This window comes from Micrasema longulum, unplaced genomic scaffold, assembly GCF_059751315.1.
Source record: "Micrasema longulum isolate JH-2025_06_02 unplaced genomic scaffold, ASM5975131v1 h1tg000607l, whole genome shotgun sequence".
NCBI classification, from domain to species: Eukaryota; Metazoa; Arthropoda; class Insecta; order Trichoptera; family Brachycentridae; genus Micrasema; species Micrasema longulum.
In genome coordinates, this window is record NW_028277803.1 from 808,633 (window position 1) to 821,206 (window position 12,574).

A 12,574-nucleotide genomic window follows, 5' to 3' on the forward strand; every position below is an offset into this window, starting at 1 on the left:
AGCAGTTTCTGTTGCTAATATAAATTGATAATGATAACACAATGCTAACGCTATTTATTTCATTGTTACTTCGTCGCTAGCACGGTTCAGAGGATTGGCCACTTTGATATTCACGAATATTTCCTGTGTAATAAAAGACTTTTGGTTCTCCTCTTCACGATAACTCGGAAAACGAGATTGTTTTAAAGCCAACTTTAGCCGTTAACACAAATGTCCAGATACATAATGTAGAAACATTATTTCTTTGTAAATGCCTGTTTGCAAAAATGATTTTATGGAAAATCGTTACGTTGACTACGAGAAAAATCTTATAAAGTCAGCTAGAAAACCAACAGTTACTAAACGGAATATTTAGTTTGGCAGTACATTTGTGTTTGATTGAATGATTTTATTTTAGAATAAATTTTTATTTATTGATTGTTTAAATTTACTGATTCTTAAACTGGATTAAATAGTTTTGAGTTATTGACGTTTACAAGAGATTGAAAGAATTCTATATAAATTAAATTGCGTTTTTTAAAATTATTTTTTATTATTGACTTTTTAAAATCATTCTCATGTTGTTGAAATTCCATTTGTCGATGCGTTTTGAAGCTGCAAGACTTTTTGTAATGTTAGCTATCATATTATTTTTATCATATTATGTAAATGTTATCAACTATCAAATATCTAAATTTAGTAAATGGGGTCTAGAATTTCAACCGTCCATGCGCTCAGTAGCCGCAAGACTTATTGCTATCTAAATTCTAATTTTATAAATTTGCTTCTTATTTCGTTTTTAAAATATCACTTAAACTCTAAACTTCATTGTCAAATAAAAAAAATTGAAAAAAATGTAATTAGAGGCTAGATTTCTTATTGTCCATGCGCTCTGTAGTTGCAAGACGTTCTGTTATCTAGCTCAAATATATCATAATTTGTACTATATCATAATTGGAGACGAGGAACTAGAATCCCAACCGTCCATGCGCTCTGTAGCTGCAAAACGTGTTGGGTTATTTATTTATTGTACAGCGCCCTTGAGGTGATTTTCACAAAAATGGCGCAATATAAATTATCCAAACATTATTTTTATTATTATTAAAAAAAACAAAATACATTTTTGACTAATTTGCTGTTCTCTTTTTTACTGAATTTTTAACATCTAGTACAGTGATTCCCACGGTGGGGCGTACGCCCCACCGGTGGGACATAACGCCTCAGAGGTGGGGCACCACGCTTCAGAGATAAGACACATCGGCATTCCGCATATGAAGGGGAAAACTCATCGGTCATACGAAAAATGCCTGAGATGTACAAAATTGAAATATACGCCAAATTGTACTTAAAATAAAATGAAACCCGTGACTTTCAATAATTATCTAAAATTTTTCAATTTGTTTTTGTAATAATTGCATTTATAATATATGTGTTAGAATAGATTTTATTTAATTTCGTTAGGAGTTCATATGTTTACAAACATATTACAATATGATTTAAAAATGTACCTGCTGTAAAAGACTACGGTGGGGCATGGCATAAAGAAGGTTGGGAAACACTGATCTAGTATTTTGCTAGTTTATAAATATCTGTTAATTATAAAATATCTTTTAATTAACTAATAATGTCAATAATGCAATCCAATACTGTATGAATTGGGTGCTAACATAAGTTGCGTCCGCTATTTGCCAAATTAAAAAATGAGTACCAAAAATAAAAGAAACTGGTAAAGGTTATACGTCATTCGAAAGACATTGTGTTTTTTTAGGTTTCATTCATTATTTTATTTGATTACAAGCCTTAAAAATGGAATTTAAGTAGACGAAAGTGAGCATTTTCGACACCACTTTCTGCTCGCGTTAACTCTAGGAAATAAAACTGCCAAAGCAGTGTACGGTGAAGATGGTGTGAATTATTTACTGATTTTTTGTAAAATTATGAAGAAGAATACATTGTTGACTAATTTGTTGTAATTTTTTTTTTGTTTTGTCATGAAGAAAATTTAAGATAAGGTAATATAGAAGTCTAGGCATCTACAGGGCTTATGACCTGTCAATGGCTGGTTTAAGTAGCCACTTTACACACAGCGTAACACTCACTATTCTGCCCATATTTGAACATCTGTATTCCTTCAATTCTTTCATATGTGGATGTTTGTGAAGTTAAAGAGCTGAAACCTTTATTTATGCGGGTGAGATTCATCTAATTGAATTATTTCACCTACATACTAGGCAACGCCTGAAAATGTGATTTTAAAATTCACAAACATCAACAGATGAAATAATTAAATAAATATAGATGTTCAAATATGGGAAGAATGGTGAATGTTACACAGTGTGTAAAGTGGCCCACTTAAACTAGCCATCGACAGGTCATAAGCCCTGTAGATGCCTAGACTTCTTTATAACCTTCTCTTAAATGTTCTTTATCTCTGTTGTAATATGTTAAGTTCTCAATATGTGTTATTTGTTTAATGTTAATATTAATTATGTTCCGAATTGAGTTGTAACTCCTGGAAATGTAATTCAACGTATTATACTTGTTAAATACTTTGCGTTATATAAATTAAAAATTAAAAAAATAAAATGTCAATGTTTTATGTTATTTATTCACATTAGTAATTCATATTTGGTGGAAAACGAATTCCCACGCGGATGCGGGGCGAGAAATAGCGAGAGCGAAGCCCTAGGGCTTCTACGATAAAGTGGACTGTATTGTAAATTTAATATAATAAGTAAATATCCTCGACATGCGGTATACAGTGTCAATCGGTCACAGCCCCAACGAATGAGATGGATTAGGAATGGATGCCACAAACCTGGTTCGTTCTTGATGGAATCGCGGTGGTCCGACTGGTCAATTGCGAGCGGCACCAACACTAGGACAGGCCCCCGATCTGGAGCTGAATACCGGTGGTTGGTGGAAACAAAGAGTTTCATGCGGCACAACGAATTAATATATACGACACGAGGTCTTGCTGTGGCGGGTTATCAAAGGATACTGAAGGTGGGAAGTCAACGGTTGTGGGTAAAAAGGATGTTGAAATGTGACAATAATCGGCAAATGCGTACACACATAATTCGCAACCGGTATTTAATATACGTATATAATATACCCCTTTTGTTTTGTGTAATAGCGAGCATTGTTACAATAATCGAAATACGTAGTTTTGTTTAATTTTATCGTTATTATAACTGTAGGTATCATAACTATAGGTATTTCAACTATAGTGCGGTATAGAGAACTGAATTAGCACACCTTTCTTCCTTGTTACATGGAACATAAAGTGCCAGTTCAAGAACATACATAGAAATATTGCAGTGTAAATATTGCACCTTCGAAACGTATATTTCACGTCAGTCGTGTGAATCAACCCCGGGACCTTAAAAATGGTAGGCGAAAGCGCCAACGACTATACAACGAGGCGGATAATTCTGCACCCGATTTCTTTTTCAGGATTTTTACCCGAGAGCAGCAATCGAGTCGAAAACACTCGTCCATGGTTCGTGTTTTTTTTTCACAAAAAGAACTGTATTAAAACATAACATAATAAAATGTTGTAATTTTAAAAGAAAACGAAAATTTAAAATAAATTACGCGAAAATATTAAAATACCGAAATTTACGTAAAGACGCGTAGTTTTTCCGAGCGCCAAATTTGTCGCAAAAAGAAATTCATTTTCCAGAGTTAATTATCCGCAACGGTTTTATCTCCTCAACATCTGCCTTAAGATTTCTCTTGTAATAATAATATTGCCAAGACTTTATAGACCGTCAAGTAAGTGAAAGGACGCCATTATTATTTTTTACGATTGTATTATTTTTATAAGTTCAACATTTCGCAAGGGCTAGGCAGGGGTACTGCTACTAACACAGCCCTTTATAAAAAAGACTTACTCTACATATCCTTGTCTCTATTGCATATACCATGATTAGTCTGACACACGTTTTGTATATGCGAACCATGCTTCCAATCCGCATGTGTTTATCGTGCAATACGACATTTCTTAGGCATTCAGGGACGATATCTTCGTCTAAACATATCGAGACGGTATACTTAACTTTTGTACTATCTGTATCTGTATCTCGACGTCATAAGATCGAATAGAACCAATTAATGACCCAGAAAATTTGGTCCGCGTTACTTATTTCATTAACATTTAAAACAGTTCTCATTTATAGTTTAAATAGGCTTCCGTGATAAAAAGTGCCCACTTCAAAGCGATTGTAAACTTCAATGAATCCCGATTCACGCAAAAAATGCTCGCTTGAACATGATTTTTGTACGACTTTTGACAATTACCAAGACGGTATACTTAAGGATCGTCTGTATTTATCTACTGAGCGATTAAAAGGCCGCCCTCGATACGTACACTCGGAAAGATAGTAAAACAGATTGAAAAAATATAATAAATTTCACATAGCAAAATAAAGCATAAACAGTTAATTATGAAAAAAAAAATAGCAATTACGAATACTTTGTATATTGAGAATCTCGATTTATTATTTATTTATGTAAAATACCTACAAGCCACTTTAGTGGCGTTTACATATCATCATCATTCCCTTGCTGCTCCTAATGGTGCATAGACCACTGTGTTGGTAAACCAATCGCAATGTATCTTGATATTTTTTTAAAATGATGGTTAGATAACCGATCTTACGCTTTAGGTACTAGTCCAGGTAGTGTAAGAACATATAAAAACAACAACAAGAATAACAACAAACCATCACGTCATTTCCTAGTAAGGTTAGGTTGAGAGGATAGAACGCCGCATCACTCTATCTTTTCATGCAAGTCTCGCTTCCTCTACATTCATATATCTTCTCATGCACGCGCGTCGATCATTCCGACTTTTGATATGCCCATCTTCAAGAATTTGTTAGATTCGGCCATGCAATGTCTTCCTCGGTCTTCCTCTATTTCTGCAACCATCAATATTTGCATTGTAAATATTTTAAGCCGTTCTTTCGCTGTCCGTTCGCTCAACATGTTCAAACCAGCGCAGAGCTCCTTTCTTAATTTTGTGGATAATGCTTAACTCAGCCTTACTAAGTGTAGGGATCTCAACATTTGTGCATCTATCGTACATAGTTTTACCACACATTCGCCAGAGAGATCGCATTTCGCCAGCATTCAGACTACTTACATTCCTGTTTTTCCAAGTCCATACTTCGCTCCCATACATCAGGGTCGGGACCAGGACTCCATTGTGAGCTGGTAGTTTTGCCTTTGCAATAAACAATTATTTGCCAATTTCCATCAAATAGTATAAAAACATATAACATATATAAAAGTTAAATAAGAATGAAAAACAATAAAAAATATATTCATAATTGATAACATTTTTAAAAATCATCCATCATACAAACCTTTTTTAGAAAAAAACCCACTAATTTTCAAAATTCTCTAAACCCCAAATTTCCAAATAATTTACCTTAACACAGATGTCACACAACTGCTGATGGCTTTAAATCATTTTTCATATGTTGGGAAAAAAAACTTTAATAATCTTCCGGAAATCTTAAAATCAATAGCAAATATTAAAACATTTAAATCTAAACGAAAAAAAAAACATGAGTCCCACCCTATTCTGAACTCCACACAGTGGAAGATTATGTGTATTTTAGAATAAAATTAAATGTAAATAAAATACAATACATGAATATATATTTACAGGTAAACGTCGTTTTGCACCGGTTCGATTTAGGCCGATTTACAATAAGGCCGGTTGGTGTCGGCGTGGGATTTCCCGGTTCGACCGACACCAGACAACAGTAGGCGCCGCAATTCTAATAGCAGACACACTTTTACACGTTGTTTTATTCTATTACCGTGTACGCGAGCAGCCTATTGTGTGTGTGAAATTGTTTCTGAGTTAGTTTTAGTTTTGTTTTAAAGTAAAAAAAGGAATGATTGTATTTTTACTTTATTATTATTAAAATTAAAATAATATTCAAATATTTGTAGTTTATGCTATGATTCTGCAAGAAAGGAAGCAACAATCAAAGCAAATGAAATTGAATGATTTTTTCAAAAAAGTGTAAAAATATAATTTAGTGCCGACGAACTGGTTAGTATTTATTATAAAAACATTTTGTATGGCAATAGATTATTATTTATTTTGTAAACGAATTTAAACGATATTATTAATTATGAATGCATAAAACATTTGTAATTTTTTACTTATTTTGTGAACCATTTTTTTAAACAAATCCATGATTTCTATAGATTAAAGTTCCTTTTTCAGTTATTTTCCTGAGTTATTAATTTTCAACTATTATTTCCTTTCATTACTCTTATCTTCCTTAATCTATCCTCCTTTCCTCTTTCCTTTTTAAATTATTATCTCTAAATTTTAAAAGAATTTTTAAGTCAAATCGTACCGAAAAATCTGTATTTAAGACAAATTACAGACTGAGTCAAATAAAAACAGTTTTTACACGAAATTTTTCAAAAGTATAGAAATTTAGACTTAAAAAAGGCATAGACATTAAATAGAGGACAAATGACACGGTAACTACAGGACAAGCGATGAGCAAGTTTACTAATTTTCTAGTTGTTTTACAAAAAAGCCCAATTAAACGCCAAAATAATCCAGGTGTGTTGTAGCTGTTTCATAAAAATTACCCGCCTAAATCTCGGTACCCGCCCTTAGATGCTTTGGCAGTAGAAACGACGCGACGCGTAACGACGCCGGAGGCAAAAGGCAACATATCTGTTGCCTTATAGTCACGAAGCAATAATAATGATTATACAGTTTTATTACATGGAAAAATATTTTTCGAAACGTTATATTTACCAAATTTCTCACGTTTGCTTCTAACGGTCCGAATACGAATAGCCAGTACTGAATAATCATAAACTTCAACGAACAAAATAAAGCTTAAAAGGTAAATTAGAGTATGAAAACATAACGTTAATTTATTTGTTGTTATAAATTTCATGATTGTGCATAAACCGCTAATTTTATTGGAAACACTAGTAAAAATGATTGTACATACATACATACTTGTAAGTATTTTTTACATCTGCCAGTCTGTAGCACTAACTATGCACAACACTCTTTCCTCTATCGTTCTTGCTCTAACTAAAATGCTTTTTTTTCATCTGTTGATATATTTATCACGCCCCTTAATTTATTTAAACATAAATTAAGACTGATTCTTTCTGGCTCCAATCCCCCTTGCTATTTAATGATTCTAACACTTACACACGCCTGAACACTTACTCCCACATACACACAAACACACCTATACACTTACTCTCATACAAATACACATAAATACATACTTTTTTGTACCACAATTTAATATGTATGATTTTTATTTAGAAACTTCGCTGGTCTGTCCTTAAACCGTACCTTTTTTTATGTTATTTAATCATTGTCGAATGTTTTTTCTGTAAAATAAATAAGAAAATACGTAAAAAAATATATCGCCGTATAAGTTGGGGCCAACTCACAAACGAACAAGCGCGTATTCAACGTATTAAACAAGTTATATCGTTATCGGTAAGGGCTGGTCTAAAGGTCATAAAAAAGTCAATAAGATATTGCTTTAAATTGAATATTACAACCAGTATTATCTTCTTTTTTAAAAAAAAAATAATACTGTTCTATAAAAAAAGGCTTCAACTAAAGTATTTCAATTATTTTTTTTTTGAGTGTTACCGAAGGCATAATTTTAAGTGAAAATAAAGGATGTCACAAAAATGTGTGTGATTTAAAATGCTTGTATTTCTTTTCAAAGTCAAAAAATTAAAATTCGGCTTTGGGCACTTTCATGTTCAATTTATTATCTTAAAATTATTATATAAAAATTTAGTTTAATACTTAGTCTTCATTGAGATCCCAGATACCTAAGTTTAGTATGAACTTAAAATGGCGTAATCTGCTGGTCTAAAGTAATTATATTTTAGTTACATATAACTTTTAAGTATATTTTTTAACAGAAATACATTTTTAAAATATAGATTTTATCTGATTTATGTTTTTTTATTATTGCGCGATTAAAAAAAACGTTCGTTTAAAAATGGCAAAATCGTATGATTTCCTAATTTTGCGTTCGTTTTACCAGAATCCAGCCTTAAGAAATGAATAGTGGAGGTGGGATGCGCACGGATTGATGAGTGTATCAGGACAAATAGGTAAAAATATATTTTTATTTATAGTGTTTTTATTTGTGAGTTTTATGTGTTTTTATTATGTTTTATATGTATTTGATATAATGATTTAAGAAATGTTTCAAAATTATATAAAATGTCTCCCTTGGCGCGGGATATCCCAGTGAGAATATTACCTTTAATGTAAAAAAAAGTAATGCGTAAATTGTACAAAGACAAGTTAAACAAAATAAAATAAAATAAAAATAGTATTTTAGTAATGAACAAGTACATTTATGAGAATTATATCTTACATTGGTACAGATGAAATAATTTTATTAAATACTTTTTCTGTTGAAATCAAGCTCATGTAATTAATAATAATTTCGGTGTTTATTATTTTAATTTTTTAATGGCCCCGGCCACTGCATTCACCGCATTTGGCTTTCTGCGGTGTTTGCTGTTTCGAAAAATGAAGAAGACTATAAAAGGACGACGTTTCGCGACCATAAACGAGATAAAGACCGAAACGCTAACCCAACCGAAGAGCAACCAAAATGTGCGTCAGAGAAATGTTTCAAGGATTAAGACAAACGCGGGCATACGTGTATTATATCGGATGGTAATTACTTTCGGATGGTAATGAGACAATTTTGAAATTGAGGAATAAATCAAGTTTTTTTGTGTACTTAAAAATAATTAGCGCCACGGTATGTGAGTAATAGTAAATGAGGTGTTTCACGAAAATGACACCATAAATATCATCACAATAATAATAATGTTTTAAGTATTTAACTTTTGCAATTTTTTCATTTTTACAACGATATAGTTATATTATTTTTATCAAATATTATTATATTACATATATGTGTATTATACATGTATTTTTGTATCTAGTGAAGCTGCTAAAAAGATTTTTTCTTGCAATTTTTACATGTTTAACATAAAATTTGTATTGCAAGTATGTATTTTTTTTTTTACCAATAAACGCCGTATTTCAGCACTGAACTGATCTGAAATTATAGTAAAAAGTACTTTTAACAGTGCGTTTGTAAACAAGGTGTTAAAAAATAAATAGCGAGTAGAAGAGGTACTCGTCAATTAAAAAGATTAATTAGTATTTCGACGTTGATTTCTTAGTTCTTATGAGTTATCCAGTGCCTTTAAGGACATTAATTATCCTGAAAATGAGTCCGGTAACGGCTGCTTAAACGTCGAAATGAGTTCACGAGATCTTCAAAAAAAGAACTGCCTTGAAAATGCTAATATGCTTGTAGAAATCATGTCTCTAATTAAAATTTAGCCTTTGAAATATTAAACAGTATTTGATGGTCAATCAACAGCAATTGATATACCATGAACCCGATAGTCAAAGGGAATCATGACAGTCTAATTAAGACCGTGATGTGGTTGCATATTGGACAGATAGATTGTCTATTTCAAACGATAATTCTTGATCTTGAACTTATAATAAATTGCTAGATGACAACTTTTGTCTGCAAAAAAAAATATATATTAAAAGTGTTTTATTTAAAAGGTTTATTCTACAAAGCTGAAACAATAAATACAAGAAATTGACAACGATTTTTTCATTAATAAATGTTTTTTTTTAGGCTTGGATAGTAAATCCCTGTAACCTAGAATATTAACATGTGTTTTTTTTAACCCTTGTTGAATAAAATAAAATTCTTAAATATTCAAGTTTTTCATACATTTATTTGCGCTTGCTATACTAATTCAATTTAAATAAATACTTGTTGAACAGTTTCTGATAAATTTTCATTTTTCTTACCGATGATCGTTCTTCTAGTTGACTCATTTTCTATAAATTCACTTCGTCTTACTTTTCGAGTTAAAGAATACATTTTCAACCAACCAGTTAAAAATAGAATACAGATTATCCTATTTTTGAACGACACACGTGCTGCACAATTTTTTTTCTGGGTTATTATACCGTGTGTCGTTCGCGTTATTTTCCGATCGCATTACAGCGTCCATCACCAGGGTTGATAAAAATTCGAACTACACAAGGCATAAAAATAGAGAAAAATTGATTGCGAAACTGAACGACCATGAAAATTTGAGTAATTCAATACGCGAACTGTATTATCGAAAGTCAGTACTTTTACAAACGAGTCGCCTATTTCCGAAATAATCGTTTTAATAAAAAATTATGCCAATTTTTGGCTTATTTTGTACGCAAACAATTGAGAAAATAGTCTTTTACAGTCACCATAACGGCTGAAAAACATCGCTTATTTAAAAACGCATCTTGTCCGTCTGCTCCCATTTTCAAATAATAAAATTTTGTCCATTTTGAGGTTGCATGTTACATATTCTTTGTAAAAAAATGAACGTAGTTAAATTTTCTCATTTTAGAACTACTTTTGAAAACATTACCATAATTTCCATTTAAAAAATTCCAAATATCCGTATAACAGTTACAAAAGTCATCTGTCCGTGAAACATATATTTTAAATGACTAGAAAACTGTCTACATTTTTTTGAGAAATGTGTTTTTCGTTAATACTTAATTCAATTAAATTAATTAGAGATTTTCTTAATTTTACTTTAATACAGTCTATACACATTTTTCTCAATCTCAAAACAAAGCAAAATGGATTATGTGAACTTTGGGAATGGGCGACTCAAATAAAATAATGCCAACATTACACGGCACTTTTTCTTTTTTTGATATCGGAAACATATCCACTGCCCCTTTAGAAGTATGAAAACAAACATTCACATCTCGTTTCTGATCGAATAGAAAAACCGTGTAAGTAGACTTCGATCCTGAGATGTACATATGTAGAACTTTCAAATGAAAATCATTGAACACACACAGGAAGTATAGATGGGGTCCACGATCTTGACGTGCGCGGTGAGAGGTGCTGGTGGGGGAGAAATGGCCGCCAGCAGAGTGAAGTTGTCGCTAATCAAAAATATGTAACGGTTTCCTTCTATGCAAAATAACGATAGGGCCTCTCTAAAGCTAGCGCATTATTACTCTGAGATTTTAGGCATCATTTCTTGTTCTTGTTTTTGTCAAAACTTTAAAAAATTTTGGCAAGTCCCAATTAAATTCTTCTGATCCGGAGATAAAGGATGCCAGCCCGTATTCCGGTGTAACAATTCAAACCTAGTCTAATCTAGAGTGGTGGGGGTCCTAATCACAAAACTACTGCATTCCTTCCGTGTGTCATAAACGTAGACCCCGTCAATAGTCTAGATATCAGATTGGATGCATTTCTATCAGAATGCGTCCACAAAAAAAGTTGTACGAGAAATCCCAGTAACGAGATTTCCAAGAAAGGGTGTAGATTTCCAGGAGGAATTTTCACATTTTCTACAACTCTACGAGAACAGTATCAACGCGGAATTTTAATATTACTTTAATATGGCATACGAAAGTTATAATAAGATTTTACTGAAGGCATCGAAAATTTCTCCACTTCGTGTGTTTGCACAATATTACACAGCCGATCTTCAAGGAAACATTAATCTTCATTGTTTAAGATTTGAATTGGAGAGATATAATTAATTAAATTCGTAAATTTGAATATTTGAGTACTTGGTTATGATTTCAATACGCCCTTAGATCTTTTTCATAAATCAAACAGTCTAATAAAAGATGCCATAGCATGAAAGATAAGATCAAATGGTTATGTGAAATAGGTAAATAAAATAAAAGAGTAAAATCAGCTTTAAAATAACTATTTATATCGACGAAATTTGATTTTAAAGCCATATTTTAAAAATAAAGAGATATGAGTTTTCATGATTTAATTTATATATATTTATTTATTAAGTTGGCAGAATTTTATTTTTATTAAAGTTTATTTTGCAGAACTTAGATTTAAACCAAACACTGATTTGAGTAGACTAATTTGATTTGAGGTACTACTTGCGTACTTGCAAACCCGGTAAAATCTAAATTTTTTTAAAAGTCAGATATTAATTGAAACTTATTTGGAATACATTTTTTTTACAATAATTCTAACATTATCAGTTATAAATACGGATTAATTTGTAAGACTTGACTTTTGAATTATCAGATTTTTTGCAAACATGCAACCTCTACTTGAGTATTGCAAAGTTGTTAATGTGTAAAATTTAATTTATTATTTCACTACCGTTTCTTGACATAATCGTGCTTATGTCCGTTTTTGTGGGAATTCGAAATTGTAAATTTAAAAATATTTTTTATGCTACTGATAAGTAGCATAAAATATGTTTCTTTACTCGACAGAAATTCATAGACCCTTATAACTTTAAAATTGTAGACTGAAGGTCCTAACCTACAGTAATACAAGTCTAGGTACCTACTTACATAATAATTGAACGCATCATGCATGGCGTTTACGAGTATATGTGTTATAATTGTAAAAAAAAACGACAATTCAAAAGAAATCAACATGGTTGCTTAATGATAGATTAAAGAAAAAAAAAGTTAATTATTTGACGTGTTGTGAAAATAAATTATGTTATTGTA

The 12,574-nt window shown here is 31.4% G+C and overlaps 1 protein-coding gene across 1 annotated transcript in view; it reads right to left on the reverse strand.

The window, feature by feature from the left end:
• The window catches only part of Pde8 (phosphodiesterase 8), a gene marked incomplete at its 5' end in the record, with an annotated part of 219,937 nt that overhangs the window by 70,791 nt on the left and 136,572 nt on the right, over positions 1–12,574 (reverse strand). The window lies entirely within an intron of this gene.